Source organism: Grampus griseus, assembly GCF_964374135.1.
Source record: "Grampus griseus genome assembly, chromosome: 1".
NCBI lineage: Eukaryota > Metazoa > Chordata > Mammalia > Artiodactyla > Delphinidae > Grampus > Grampus griseus.
In genome coordinates, this window is record NC_139017.1 from 56860473 (window position 1) to 56877344 (window position 16872).

Here is a 16872-nt window from a genome sequence, read left to right on the forward strand (position 1 = left end):
AGAGCAAGAAAGATGCCTGTGATTTCCATAACTATGTTGTATTGGAGCTATTTGCCACTGCAATTAGAAAAGAGAAAGCAAATTAAATGCGTAGAGAAGAAATCCAAAACTACTACACTTAATAAGAGAATTTGGTAAAAGTACTAGGGTAAAGTTTGGTGGGGTTTAAAATAATTAACATAAAAAAACAGCCAATATGTAGGATAACTATTACTAAATATTGAACACATTGTAAAACCTCTGTAATTAAAGCTGTGATGTTGGCACATGAATAAACAGACCAATGGAACAGAATAAAAAATACCCAAGGTGTATGGAAGGTTTAGAATACAGTAAATAGCATTTCATAACTATGGGGAGGAGATGGGCTCTTATTGAGATAACTAAAAATAGCCATATGGGTACATTCCAAACAGATCAGAAAATCTAAATGTAAAAGTGAAGCCACATGAGTACTGAAAGACTCCATCGTAACCTCAGTGAGGGAAAACTATACTATGTGACTTACTTAAAATCTAGCTGTAACAAAGCTAAATATTGATAATTTTAACTATGTAATGTTTACATGGCAAAACCCCCCCACAATTACCAAAAACATGACACATTGAGAAAATTCCAAAATTATTAACAAACACTTCATTAGTAAAAGGAATGTAAGTGACTTTTTTTTGGTTTGTTTATAACCTTTTTGGCTGTGTTGGGTCTTCGTTGCTGTGCATGGGCTTTCTGTAGTCGCGGCGAGTGGGGGCTACCCTTCGTTGCGGTGTGCAGGCTTCTCATTGTTTGGCTTCTCTTGTTGCAGAGCAAAGGCTCTAGGCACACGGGCTTCAGTAGTTGTGGTGTGTGGGCTCAGTAATTGTGGCTCACAGGCTCTAGAGCGCAGGCTCAGTAGTTGCGGTGCATGGGCTTAGTTGCTCTGCAGTGTGTGGGATCTTCCTGGACCAGGGCTCAAACCTGTGTCCTCTGCATTGGCAGGTGGATTCTTAACCACTGTGCCACCAGGAAATCCCTCAGCGACCATTTAACATATAAAAAGAATTTAGCATATAAAAAAACATACTGTATTTTAACTTTTATTGGAAAAACTCTAAAACATATGTACTATTCAGGGTATGGGGAAATAACATATATGGTAATGGAACGAAAAGGTTGAGAAGCTTAAAACTTGTATAGAAGAGTAGTTGTTGGTAGTATTTACCAGAATTATATGTGCATTTATCCTCTAATTCACAATTCTACTTCTAGGCTCTTTCCCAAAAGTAACACTGGCAAAAATTTGGAGTGATATATACAAAAGATTGGAAACACCCAAATGTCAACTCATAGGGGACTAGCTGAGTAAATTAGTACTTGGGGACATCCACACAGGAAGTACTAATAGTCACCAAAAAATGATTATTTCCACATATTGATACACAGTGATCAGTCAGGATACAGTAAGTGGAAAAGCAACATGCAGAACATTGTTTATGCTACACTTAACTACCTTAGTGTCAATAAGAGTGGGAAGGGCTTCCCTGGTGGCGCAGTGGTTGAGAGTCCACCTGCCGATGCAGGGGATGTGGGTTCGTGCCCCGGTCTGGGAAGATCCCACATGCCGCAGAGCGGCTGGGCCCATGCGCCATGGCCACTGAGCGTGCGTGTCTGAAGCCTGTGCTCCGCAACAGGAGAGGCCACAGCCGTGACAGGCCCGCGTACCACAGACACACACAAAAAAGTGGGAAATATGAATGTACAATACATGTATTTGCATAAAATTCAAAAAGGAAGAGTAAACCCAAATAAAAATGGTTACCAATAGGGGGAGGAAAGAGATGGGATGGAAGCAGTACTGTGACTATCTCTTTCTATAGTTTTGACCATCTAAAATTTAAGCATTTAAAAGCTAAATAAAAACTTGGGGGAATGAGATCAAGATGGCGGAATAAAAGGATATGGAGCTCACTCCTTCATACAAATACATCAAAAATACACCTACATGTGGAATAATTCTCAGAATGCCTACTGGATTCTGGCAGATCTCATACAACCAAAGCAGCAAGAAATACACCACGTAACTGGGTAGGATGAGACCTGTGCCCTTGGGAGGGAGCTATGAAAGGTTTCCTCACCCTGGGATCCTCCTCCACTAGCTGAGAGGTCAGCTAGGAAAGATAGCCTGAGACTTGGAGGATAGTGCAACACCTAACTTGTGGCAAGCAGGACAGAAACCAGCAGAGACCAGTGCAGAGGGTCCTTGCTATCTTGCTGCATTTCCCAGCAGGAGAGAAGCACCTGCTTGGTGTGCACAGCAAGTCGCTGCTGAAACTTGGATTTCAGCTGACAGACTGGGGGAGAGGACTCTTTGGAGACAGCCTGAAGGGCCTGGAATGTGCTCAGGGCCACAAGTGGGAGTGTGCAGGATGGAGCCTGGGTCCGTCATGGGAGCCCAATTGTTAACACACACATGAGAGAGGGGCATGGCCCCGCCATAGCAGCCTCATTCTCGGCTTGCTCACAGTGGGCACAGGTCAGCCACTGAGTTCTAGGAGCACACAAAACACCAGTAGGTTGCCCACACGTGGAGGCAGAGCTGAGGGTAGTGCCAACAACAGTGTACTTTGTGAGCACACACAGTGAGTGACAAATGACATCAGAGAGTGCGGGTCCTGGTGGACAGCTCCTGGGGAGGAATACACAGTGGCTCCTTTCCCAGATGGAGCACTCCAGCCCAACCTACCTCACACCACAGCTTATAATCAGATCTTGGGGCTTCTACTCTTAACACCTGGGGAGCAGACGCTGCTCCCAAAGGGCTATGACAACCACATAGGAAAGAGGAAGCCCCACTCAACATCCAGTGCAGCCTCTGGTCACCACAACACCAGACACACCCTCTGTTGGGAAAACGGCCAGCACACACAGGAAAGATGTGGTAGGCACCCATAACAAAAAGAGCCCTACGACCAAAAATACTGGACTCACACAAGCTACACGGGGGTGCTTGCACATAAAAACAGCCCTTCAAGACCACAGTAGATAACTGTTTTCCCTAAATTCATAATAGATTCAGAGAAATATAAGTAAGAAAAAGCAGGGGAGCTATTCCCAATTAAAAGAACAGTGAAACAGACCTTTCCGGTCTACCAGACCCTGAGTCCAAAAAGGAGGTAATAAAAATGCTGAAGGGATTAAGAAAGAAATACTGATAGAAATGCAGACCACTGTAACACACTATAAAGAGGAACCAATTAAAATAAGAATTCAATTGCCAAGATGAAAACCTATCTAAAGGCAATAAATAGCAAAATAAATAATGTAGAAGAACGAATAAGTGATGTGGAAAACAGAATAATGCAAACCACCCAATCAGAACAGCAAATGAAAAAGAATGAAAGCAACATACGAGAGTTATGGGATAATATAAAGCATGCCAATCTACACATAACAGATCTCAGAATGAGAAGAAAGAAAAGGGGATCGAAAATGTATCTGAAGAAATTATAGCTGAAAACTTCCCAAACCCAAAGAAAGAAACATACCCAGGTAAAGGAATCACAGAGGGTCCCAAACAAGATGAATCTAAACAGACCTACACAAAGACATATCAAAATTAAAATGGCAAAAGCTAAACACAGAGGATTCTAAAGGAAGCAAGAGGAAACAAGGAGTCAGTTACAAGGGAACCTCTATAATGCTATCAGCTGATTCTCTACAGAAACTTGGCAGGCCAGAGGGGAGTGGCAAGATATATTCCAAGTCGTGAAAGGGAAAAACCTACTATCTAGCATACTCTACCCAGTAAGATTATCATTTAGAATAGAAGGAAAGAGAAAGAATTTCTCAGACAAGCAAAAACTAAAATACAGCAATCCTAAACCTATCCTAAAAGAAATATTGAAAGGTCTGCTTTAAATAAAAAAGCAAGAATCTATAAGAAAGGGAAAATCACAATAGGAAAGACATATATAAAAGGACTGTACATCACTTAAATAGCCAGTACATAGATTAAAAGAATATCCAAAAAAACTTTGTGGGCTTCCCTGGTGGCGCAGTGGTTGGGAGTCCGCCTGCCGATGCAGGGGACACGGGTTCGTGCCCCAGTCCGGGAAGATCCCACATGCCGCGGAGCGGCTGGGCCCGTGAGCCATGGCCGCTGAGCCTGCGCATCCGGAACCTGTGCTCCGCAACGGGAGAGGCCACAACAGTAAGAGGTTCGCGTACCGCAAAAACAAAAAACAAAAACAACTTTGTGAAAGTGATTGTAACTACAATGAACACCAAAAGGATAAATAGGAAGATATAAAATAGGACATCAAAATCAAAAAATGAGGGGGAGGGGAGTAAGAAAATGTAGATTTTTAAAATAACGTGTTTGAGATTATATGACTACCAGCCTAAAGCACGTAGATATAGTAATGGGTTAACATACTTGAAAACCAGGGTAACCACAAATCAAAAACATATAATAGATTCACAAAAACCAAAAAGAAAACTCAAGAATAGAAAAGAAACCAAGAAAACACAAAAGGGAAAACAAAAAGAACAAGAAAGGAACACAGAAGAAGTACAAAATCAACTGGAAAACAAGGTTTACAATGGCAATAAATACATACTTATCAATAATTACCTTAAATGTCAGTAGGTTAAGTGGAAATGACAAGAAAGCAGGGGGTAGCAATACTCAGACGAAATAGATTTTAAAACAGGCCATAAAAAAAGCTAAAGGAAACTATATAATGATAAAAGGATCAATACAAGAAGATATACTCAACATATATGCAAGGAATACAGAAGCATCTAAATATATAAAATAAATACTAACAGACATAAAAGGAGAAATTGACAGGAATACAATAATAGTAGGAGATGTTAACACCCTAATGACATCAATGGACAGATCTTCCAGACAGAAAATAAAGCCACAGAGACCCTACACGACACAATACAACAGTTAGACTTAATTGATATTTTTAGGATATTACATCCAAAAACCCCCCAGAATAGACATTCTTTTCAAGTGCACATGGAACATGCTGTAGGATAGACCACATACTAGGACACAAAACAAGCCTCAACAAATTTAAGAGGAAAGAATTTCAAGCATCTTTTCTGACCACAGTGGTATAAAACTAGAAATCAACCACATAAAGAGAAACGGGGAAAAAAAAAAAACCAATTACCAGGAGACTAAACAACATGCTACTGAATATCCAATGGGTCAATGATGAAATCAAAGAGGAAATTAAAAAATACCTTGAGACAAATGACAATGAAAACGCAACCATACAAAATCTATGGGGTGCAGCAGAAGCAATTCTAAGAGGGAAGTTTATAGCTATACAAGCCTACCTCAAGAAACAAGAAAAATCTTAAATAAACAATCTAAACTTACACCTGAAGGAACTAGAGAAAGAAGAACAAACAAAACCCAAAGTTAGCAGAAGGAAAGAAATCATAAAGATCAGAGCAGAAATAAATGAAATAGAAACAAAGAAAATAGCAAAGATCAATAAAACTAAAAGCTGGTTCTCTGAGAAGATAAACAAAATTGATAAACCATTAGCCAGACTCATCAAGAAAAAGAGGGAGAGGACTCAAATCAATAACATTAGAAATGAAAAACGAGAAGTTACAACAGACACCACGGAAATACAAAGCATCCTAAGAGAGTACTACAAGCAACTCTATGCCAATAAAATGGACAACCTGGAAGAAATGGACAAATTCTTAGAAAGGCATAATCTTCCAAGACTGAACCAGGAAGAAACAGAAAATATGAACAGACCGATCACAAGTAATGAAATGGAAACTGTGATTAAAAATCTTCCAACAAACAAAAGTCCAGGACCAGATGGCTTCACAGGTGAATTCTATCAAACATTTAGAGAAGAGCTAACACCCATCCTTCTCAAATTCTTCCAGAAAATTGCAGAGGAAGGAACACTCCCAAACTCGTTCTATGAGGCCACTATCACTCTGATACCAAAACCAGACAAAGATACTACAAAAAAAGAAAATTACAAACCGATATCCCTGAATATAGATGCAAACATCCTCCACAAAATACTAGCAAACAGAATCCAACAACACATTAAAAGGATCATAAACCATGATCAAGTGGGATTTATCCCAGGGATGCAAGGATTCTTCAATATATGCAAATCAATTAATGTGATAAACTATATTAACAAATTGAAGAATAAAAACCATATGATCATCTCAATAGATGCAGAAAAAACTTTTGACAAAATTTAACACCATTTATGATAAAAACTCTCCAGAAAGTGGGCATAGAGGGAACCTATCTCAACATAATAAAGGCCATATATGACAAACCCACAACAAACATCATTCTCAAAGGTGAAAAACTGAAAGCATTTAGTCTAAGATCAGGAACAAGACAAGGATGTCCACTCTCACCACTATTATTCAACATAGTTTTGGAAGTCCTAGCTGCGGCAATCAGAGAAGAAAAAGAAATAAAAGGAATACAAATTGGAAAAGAAGAAGTAAAACTGTCACTGTTTGCAGATGACATATTATACATAGAGAATCGTAAAGATGCCACCAGAAAACTACTTGAGCTAATCAATGAATTGGGTAACGTTGCAGGATAAAAAATTAATGCACAGAAATCTCCTGCATTCCTATATACTAATGATGAAAAATCCAAAAGAGAAATTAAGTAAACACTCCCATTTACCATTGCAACAAAAAGAGTAAAATACCTAGGAATAAACCTTCCTAGGGAGACCAAAGACCTGTATGCAGAAAACTATAAGACACTGATGAAATAAATTAAAGATGATACCAACAGATGTAAAGATATACCATGTTCTTGGACTGGAAGAATCAATACTGTGAAAATGACTATACCACCCAAAGCAATCTACAGATTCAATGCAACCCCTATCAAATTACCAATGGCATTTTTTACAGAACTAGAACAAAAAAATCTTAAAATTTGTATGGAGACACAAAAGACCCTGAATAGCCAAAGCAGTCTTGAGGGAAAAAAACAGAGCTGGAGGAATCAGACTCCCTGACTTCAGACTATACTACAAAGCTACAGTAATCAAGACAATGTGGTACTGGCACAAAAACAGAAACATAGATCAATGGAACAAGACAGAAAGCCCAGAGATAAACCCACACACCTATGGTGAACTAATCTATGACAAAGGAGGCAAGGATATACAATGGAGAAAGGACAGTCTCTTCAACAAGTGGTGCTGGGAAAACTGGACAGCTACATGTAAAAGAATGAAATTAGAACACTCTCTAACACAATACACAAAAATAAACTCAAAATGGATTAGAGACCTAAATGTAAGACTGGACACTATAAAACTCTTAGAGGAAAACATAGGAAGGACACTCTTTATTATAAATCACAGCAAGATCTTTTTTGACCCACCTCCTAGAGTAATGGAAATAAAAATAAACAAATGGGACCTAATGAAACTTCAAAGCTTTTGCACAGCAAAGGAAACCATAAACAACATGAAAAGACAACCCTCAGAATGGGAGAAAATATTTGCAAATGAATCAATGGACAAAGGATTAATGTCCAAAATATATAAAGAGCTCATGCAGCTCAATATTAAAAAAACAAACAACCCAATCCAAAAATGGGCAGAAGACCTAAACAGACATTTCTCCAAAGAAGATATACAGATGGCCATGAAGCACATGAAAAACTGCTCAACATCATTAATTATTAGAGAAATGCAAATCAAAACTACAATGAGGTACCACCTCACACCAGTTAGAATGGGCGTCATCAGAAAATCTACAAACAACAAATGCTGGAGAGGGTGTGGAGAAAAGGGAACCCTCTTGCACTGCTGGTGGGAATGTAAATTGATATAGCCACTATGGAGAACAGTATGGAGGTTCCTTAAAAAACTAAAAATACAATTATCATATGACCCAGCAATCCCACTACTGGGCATATACCCAGAGAAAACCATAATTCAAAAAGACACATCCACCCCAGTATTCATTGCAGCACTATTTTCAAGAGCCATGTCATGGAAGCAACCTAAATGCCCATCGACAGACGAATGGATAAAGAAGATTTGGTACATATATACAATGGAATATTACTCAGCCATAAAAAGGAACGAAATTGGGTCATTTGTTGAGACGTGGATGGATCTAGAGACTGTCATGCAGAGTGAATTAAGTCAGAAAGAGAAAAACAAATATCATATATTAATGCATATATGTGGGACCTAGAAAAATGGTACAGATGAACTGGTTTGCAGGGCCGAAATTGAGACACAGATGTAGAGAACAAACGTACGGACACCAAGGGGGGAAAGCGGCAGGGTGGTGGTGGTGGTGGTGTGATGAATTGGGCGATTGGGATTGACATGTATACACTGATGTGTATAAGATTGATGACTAATAAGAACCTGCTGTATAAAAAAATAAAAAATTTTAAAAAACACACAAAAACCCAAGACAAGACTTGATAACTGGCTGAACACTAAATGAACTCCTCAACCCATATCCAACCAGACCCATCACCAGAGGGTAAAAGACTTACCAGATTTGAGGTGTCTGAGCAAAATCTGTGTCCAAGTCATTTACTTATCATTAAACTTTGTAAACAATGACATGACCTCTAGGACGTCAGGCTATTAAAAAAAAAGAAGAAACAAATGCTAAAGGAACTTCTCTAGGTGGAAAAGCCCACAAGTAGAAACAAGAAAATTATGAAATGGAAAAGCTCACCAGTAAAGGCAAACATATAGTAAAGGTATGAAATTATCCACACAAAAATATGATATATAAACAGGTAATCATGAGAGGAGCAGAGTACAAATGTAGGTTATTTGAAATGCATTTGAAATTAAGAAACCAGCAACTTAAAACAATCATGTATGTATATAGACCATTATATCAAAACCTCATGGTAACTGAAAACCAAAAATCTATAATAGATAAACATACAAACAAACAAAAAAGGAATCCAAACACAACACTAAAGATAGTCATCAAATCACAAGTGAAGAGAATAAAAGAGAAAAGGAAAAGACCTATAAAAACAAATCCCGAACAATTAACAAAATGGCAGTAAGAGCATACTTACCGATAATTACCTTAAATGTAAAGGGATTAAATACTCCAACCAAAAGACACAGACTGGCTGAATGGATACAAAAAGACACGTATATATGCTGTTTACAAAAGACCCACTTCAGATCTCGAGACACATGCAGAATGAAAGTGAGGGGATGGAAAATGTATTCCGTGCAAATGAAAATCAGGTAAAACCTGGAAGAGCAATACTCAGACAACACAGACTTTATTATTTTTTTTTGATTCTTTTTTACATTGCAATTGTCTGTCTCTGAAGTCTTCTTTTAATATATATTAATTTATTATTTTTGGCTGCACCAGGTCTTAGTTTTAGCACGTGGGATCTTGGTTGTGGCATGCAGGATCTTTCGTTGAGGCATGCAGTCTCTTCGTTGTGGTGCGTGGGCTTCTCTCTAGTTGTGGCATGTGGGTTTTCTCTCTCTAGTTGTGGCATGTGGTCTCTGTAATTGTGCCATGTGGGCTTAGCTGCCCTGCGGCATGTGGGATCTTGGTTTCCTGACCAGGGATTGAACCCGTGTCCCCTGCATTGGAAGGCAGATTCTTTACCACTGGACCACCAGGGAAGTCCCCAAAATAGACTTTAAAATAAAGGTTATAAGAGACAAAGAAGGACACTACATAATGATCAAAGGATCAATCCAACAAGATATAACAACTGTAAATATATATGATCCAATATAGGAACACCTCAATATATAAGCCAAATGTTAACAGACATAAAATGAGAAACTGACTAATACAATAATAGTGGGGGACTTTAACACCCCACTTACATCAATGGACAGCTCACCTAGACAGAAAATAAAAAAGGAAACACAGGCCTTAAATGACATATTAGATCAGATGGACTTAATTAATATTTATACAGCATTCCATCTGAAAGCAGCAGGATACACATTCTTTTTAATTGCACATGGAGCATTCTCCAGGGTAGATCACATTTTTGGCCACAAAGCAAGTCTCGGTAAACTTAAGAAAACTGAAATCATATCAAGTATCTTTTCCAACCACAACATTATGAGATTAGAAATCAACTACAAGAAAAACACTGTAAAAAACACAAACACGTGGAGGCTAAACAGTATGCTACTGAAAAACCAATGGATCACTGAAGAATTTAAAGAGATGAAGAATTCAGAAAATACCTAGAGACAAATGAAAATGAAAACATGATGATCCAAACCCCATGCAGTAAAAGCAGTAAAAGCAGTTCTAAGAGGGAAGTTTATAGTGATACAAGCTTACCTCAGGAAACAAGAAAAATCTCAAACAGCCTAACCTTACATCTAAAGCAACTAGATAAAGAAGAACAAGCAAAACCCAGAGTCAGTAGAAGGAAAGAAATCATAAAGATCATAGCAGAAAAAATGAAATAGAGATGAAAAAAAGAATAGAAGAGCCCAATGAAACTAAAAGCTGGTTCTTTGAAAAGATAAACAAAATTGATAAACCCTTAGCTAGACTCATCAAGAAAAAAGAGGGCCCAAATCAACGAAATTAGAAATGAAAAAGGAGAAATTACAACCAACACCACAGAAATACAAAAGACCATAAGAGACTACTATAAGCAACTATAAAACGGACACTGCCAGCTATAAAATGCCAATAAAAAGGACAACCTAGAAGAAATGGACAAATTTTTAGAAAAGTACCAAACCAGGTAGATACAGAAAATATGAGTAGACATATTACTAGCACTGAAATTGAATCAATTATTTAAAAACTCCCAATAAGCAGAAGTCCAGGACCAGATGGCTTCACAGGTGAATTCTACCAAACATTTAGAGAATAGTTAACATCTATCTTTCTGAAACTATTCCAAATAATTTCAGAGGAAGGAACACTTCTGAACTCATGCTATGAGGCCACCATCACCCTGATACCAAAACTAGATAAAGAAACCACACAAAAAAAGAAAATTACAGGCCAATGTCACTGATGAACTTAGATTCAAAAACCCTCAACTAAATATTAGCAAACCAAATCCAACAATAGGTTAAAAGGGTTATATACCATGATCAAGTGGGATTTATCCCATGGATACAAGGATTTTTCAATATCTGCAAATCAATCAGTGTGATACACAACATTAACTCATTGAAGAATAAAAACCATATGATGTCAATAGATGCAGAAAAAGCTTTTGATAAAATTCAACATCCATTTATGATTAAAAACTCTCCAGAAAGTGGGCACAGAGGGAACCAACCTCAACATAATAAAGGCCATATATGACAAAACCACAGCTAATAGCATACTCAATGATGAAGAGCTAAAAGCATTTCCTCTAAGATCAGGAACAAGACAAAGATGTCCACTCTCTCCACTTCTATTCAACATAGTTCTAGAATTCCTAGCCACGGCAATCAGAAGAAAAAGAAATAAAAGGAATTCAAATTGGAACAGAAGAAGTAAAACTGTCACTATTTGCAGATGACATGACACCATAGACAGAAAATCCTAAAGATGCCACCAGGAAACTACTAGAGCTCATCAATGAAACTGGTAAAGTCACAGGATACAAAATTAATACACATAAATCTGTTGCATTTCTATACACTAAAAATGAAACACCAAAAAGAGAAATTAAGGAAAGAATCCCATCACCGTCACACCAAAAAGAATACCTAGGAATATACCTAAAAAGGAGGCAAAAGACCTGTACTCCAAAAACAGTAAGACACTGATGAAAGAAACTGAGGATGACACAAGCAGATGGAAACACTGTATCTTGGGTTGGAAGAATCAATATTGTCAAAATGACTATACTACCCAAGGCAATCTTCAGATTCAATGCAATCCCTAACAAATTATGAACAGCATTCTTCACAGAACTAGACCAAAAAGTTTTTTAATTTGTATGGAAACAAAAAGGACCCCGAATAGACAAAACAATCTTGCGAATGAAGAACTGAGATGGAGAAAGCAGGCTCCCTGGCTTCAGACTACACTACAAAGCTACAGTCATCCAAACAGTATGGCACTGGCACAAAAACAGAAATACAGATCAACGCAACAGGATAGAAAGCCCAGAAATAAGCCCACACACCTATGGTCAATTAATCTATGACAAAGGAGGCAAGAATATACAATGGAAAAACGACAGTCTCTTCAATACGTGGTGCTGTGAAAACCGGACAACTACATGTAAAAGAATGAAATTAGAACATTCTCTAACACCACACACAAAAATAAACTCAAAATGGACTAAAGACCTAAATGTAAGACTGGATACTATAAAACTTCTAGAGGAAAACATAGGAAGAACACTCGGACATAAATCACAGCAGTATCTTTTTGTATCTCTCTGCTACAGTAATAGAAATAAAAACAAAAATAAATAAATGGGACCTAATTAAACTTAAAATCCTTTGCATGGCAAAGGAACCCATAAACAAACGAAAAGACAACCTATAGAATGGGAGAAAATATTTCCAAATGATGCCACTGACAAGAGTTTAACCTCCAAAATATACAAACAGCTCACACAACTCAATAGTAAAATAACAAACAACCCAATCAAAAATGGGCAGAAGATCTAGACATTTCTCTAAAGAAGACATACAGATGGCCACAAGGCACATGAAAAGATGCTCAACATTGCTAATTATAGAGAAATGCAAATCAAAACTACCATGAGGTATCACCTCACACCAGTCAGAATGTCCATCATCAAAAAGTCTACAAATATTAAGTGCTAGAGAGGGTGTGGAGAAAAAGGAACCCTCTCACACTGTTGGTGGCAAAGTAAACTGGTACAGCCACTATGGAGAACAGTATGGAGTTTCCTTAAAAACTAAAAATAGTGTTACCATATGATCCTGCAAGCCAACTTCTGGGAATATATCCAGAGAAAACCATAATTCAAAAAGATACATGCACCCCTATGTTTACAGCAGCACTGTTTACAATAGCCAAGACATGGAAGCAACCTAAATGTTCACCAAGAGATGAATGGATAAAGAAGATGTGATACATATATATATATACACACACACACACACATACACACAATGGAATACTACTCAGCCATAAAAAATGAATAATACCATTTGCAGCAACATGGATGGACCTACGCTTTATCATACTAAGTGAAGTCAGAGAAAGACAAATATCATATGATATCATTTATATGTGGAATCTCAAAAAAAATGATACAAATGAAATTATATACAAAACAGAAATAGACCCACAGACACAGAAAACCACTTACAGTTACCAAAGGGGAAAGGGGGGAGGGAGGGATAAGTTAGGAGTTTGGAATTAACATACACACACTACTATATATAAAATAGATAACCAAAAAGGATTTACTGTATAGCACAGAGAATTATACTCACTTTATAATAACTTATAGGGGGGCTTCCCTGGTGGCGCAGTGGTTGAGAGTCCACCTGCTGATGCAGGGGACATGGGTTCGTGCCCCCGTCTGGGAAGATCCCACATACCGCGGAGCGGCTGGGCCTGTGAGCCATGGCTGCTGAGCCTGTGCGTCCGGAGCCTGTGCGCCGCAACAGGAGAGGCCACAACAGTGAGAGGCCCGCGTATCGCAAAAAAAAAAAAAAAAAAAAAAACTTATAAGGGAAAAAAATCTGAAAAAAAATATATATGTATGTATAGCTGAATCACATTGATGTACACCTGAAGCTAACACAACACTGTAAATCAACTATACTTCAATAAAACATTTAATTATAATAAAAATAAAATAAAATAATGACAAGAAAATAACTTAGGAATAAACCTAACCAAGGAGGTGAAATACTTACATGCTGACAACAATAAAACACTGATAGAGGATATTGAAGATGACTCAAAGAAACAGAAAGATATGCCATGTTGTTGGATTGGAAGAATTAATATAGTTAAAATGGCCATACTACCGAAAGCAATCTATGTATTTAATGTGATCAATATACCCATGACATTTTTCACAGAAGTAGAACAAATAATCCTGAAATTTATATGGAACAACAAAAGACCCAGAATTGCCAATGCAATCCTGAGGAAAAAGAACAAAGCTGGAGGCATAACCCTCCCAGAATTCAGACAATACTACAAAGCTACACTAAGTAAAATAGCGTGGTACTGGCACAAAAACAGACATATGGATCAATGGAACAGAATAGAAAGCCCAGAAATAAGCCCACACACCTGCAGTCAATTAATCTCCGACAAAGGAGGCAAGACTATACAGTGGAGAAAAAAGTCTCTTCAGCAAGTGGTGTTGGGAAAGCTGGACAGTCATATATAAATCCATGAAGTTAGAACACTCCCTCACACCATACACAAAAATAAACTGAAAATACAAGATATGACAAGATAAACACAAGATATGGCACCATAAAACTCCTCGAAGAGAACACAGGCAAACACATTCTCTGACATAAATTGTAGCAATGTTTTCTTAGGTCAGTCTCCCAAGGTAACAGAAATAAAAGCAAAAATAAACAAATGGGACCCAGTTAAGCTTATATGCTTTTGGACAGCAAAGGACACCATAAACAAAACAAAAAGACAACCTACAGACTAGGAGAAAATATTCACAAACGATGCAACTGACAAAGGCTTAATTTCCAAAATATAACAACAGCTCATACAACTCAATAGTAAAACAACAGACAACGCAATTAAAAATGGACAGAAGGCCTGAATAGACATCTTTCCAAAGAAGACATACAGATGAACAACAGGCACACGAAAAGATGCTCAACATTGCTAGTAATTAGAGAAATGCAAGTCAAAACTACAATGAGGTATCACCTCACACCAGTCAGAATGGCCATCATCAAAGTCTACACATAAATGCTGGAGAGGGTGTGGAGAAAAGAGAACCCTACTATATTGCTGGTGGGAACGTAAATTGGTGCAGCCACTATGGACAACAGTATAGAGGTTCCTTAAAAAACTAAAAATAGAGTTGCCATATGATCCCACTCCTGGGCATATATCCAGAAAAGACAAAAATTCGAAAAGATACATGCACCCCAACGTTCACAGTAGCACTATTTACAACATCCAGATGTGGTCTCTACCATCACCTACGAAAAGAGGGACCCTTGAAAAAAATGTCTGAGGCAGGAAATATACAAGGTAAGCCTGGGTTATCTTATGCTAGAAAGCAAGGAACTATCAAAAAGTCCTGTATGAAGTCAAAGTGTATCAAGTCAACAAGATACAGGACCCAAGAGTGGAAGGATTAATTTGAACATCAAAATAATGTCTGGAGTAGACTGAAACATTAAATACACAGGAAATCTACAAGCTCATTGTAGTGAAAAGTCATTTGTTTCCTTTGGAAGTTGCTAGAGCACCAACTCACTCTAAAAACTGATAGAGAATCATGCATTTATCTGGTCTTTAAGAAATGTATTTCAGGAAGATAAATTGTTAAGTTCCTTACAGAAAAATTCCAGCTAATGCAGAAAAAGTGATGGAATTTAGACAATCACCATTAATTGAAGTAGAGGTCAGGGTAACATACACCAGTGAAATGCTAAAATCATTAGGTGACAGGTTAATAAATGGTGAACTTCAAATGCAGGGATCAGGCTGACCCCACCTGAATCCACTGATAAATCATCACTAAAGTTGGACAACCAGATATGTGCCTTCTGATGTGAAGGGACAGAGTACACAGCACACTTGAGAAAATTCATTCCTAAAATACTGAACCTGAATCTAGTCAAGCCTCTGGATGTAACTTCCACTTTATAGGGATAGAGGACTAAGTTAAAGGACACATAAAGAAGCAAACAGCCATATGTTGACGTCCTACAGGATAAATGACCTGGCTCCTTCAACAAATGAATGATATGAAGAAAAAAGGGAGGAGTAGGAGATGGCAATCAAAACAAATATGTGGATAATGCTTGGACACTGATTCAAACAAAGGAAAAGGTAGGTTATCAATGATATGCCAGAAACCAGCAACTTTCATGTTCTAGCTATGATTTGATTAATACTGGTTACTAGTTGAGATGTTAGCTAGAGCATTTCAGTTAGTAAGTCATAATACAAATTTAGGAAATACGAATCCAAGGTATATCATAATTCCCTCTCATGACCTCACCTGGTTTCCAGACTTGACTTTCCCATCGGGATGACACTTGCATCTCAAACATTGTACAACTGAAATCTGAACTCAGGTACGTATCTTCTGTTTCCCCCAAACCCATTCTTTTATCCCCCAAATTATTTTGGAGTTGCCTTCTACCATCTATATAGTAGCCCTTACCAGGAACCCAGAAAGTTCTTTACCAATTAAATATAATCAGTTTCTAAGTGTTGCCCAATTTTCCTTCCTAAACAACACTTTTAAAATTTGTCCTCATCTACTTTGCTAATACCACTACCTTAGATCAGGCCCTAGTCTTCCTGAACAATTAAGACATCCTCCTAGCTGCTTATCTTGCTTGTAGTCTTTTCCTCTCATGGCCGTCTACCACACAGCTGTCATTTGTCTGTAGAGCAAACTATCATGTCGTTCCTTTGCTTAAAACTCTCCAACAGCTGGTATTTACGACCTTTGTCGTGTGCTGCTTAGTTCTGATACACTGAAGTGACTGCAGTTTCACTGTTTGATGCCTTAGCGCCTTTGCTTCCACTGTTCCCTTTGCAAACAACCTCATCCCTTGCCTCCTGATTTAAATTCAGGTGTCAGCTCCAGGAATACCTTCCAGATTGGTGTTAGGTAGGTGCATCCATACCACCCTGTGTACATTTTATCACTGGGCTGATGACACTACTGAGTTACTGCATGAGACAACACTTTACTAC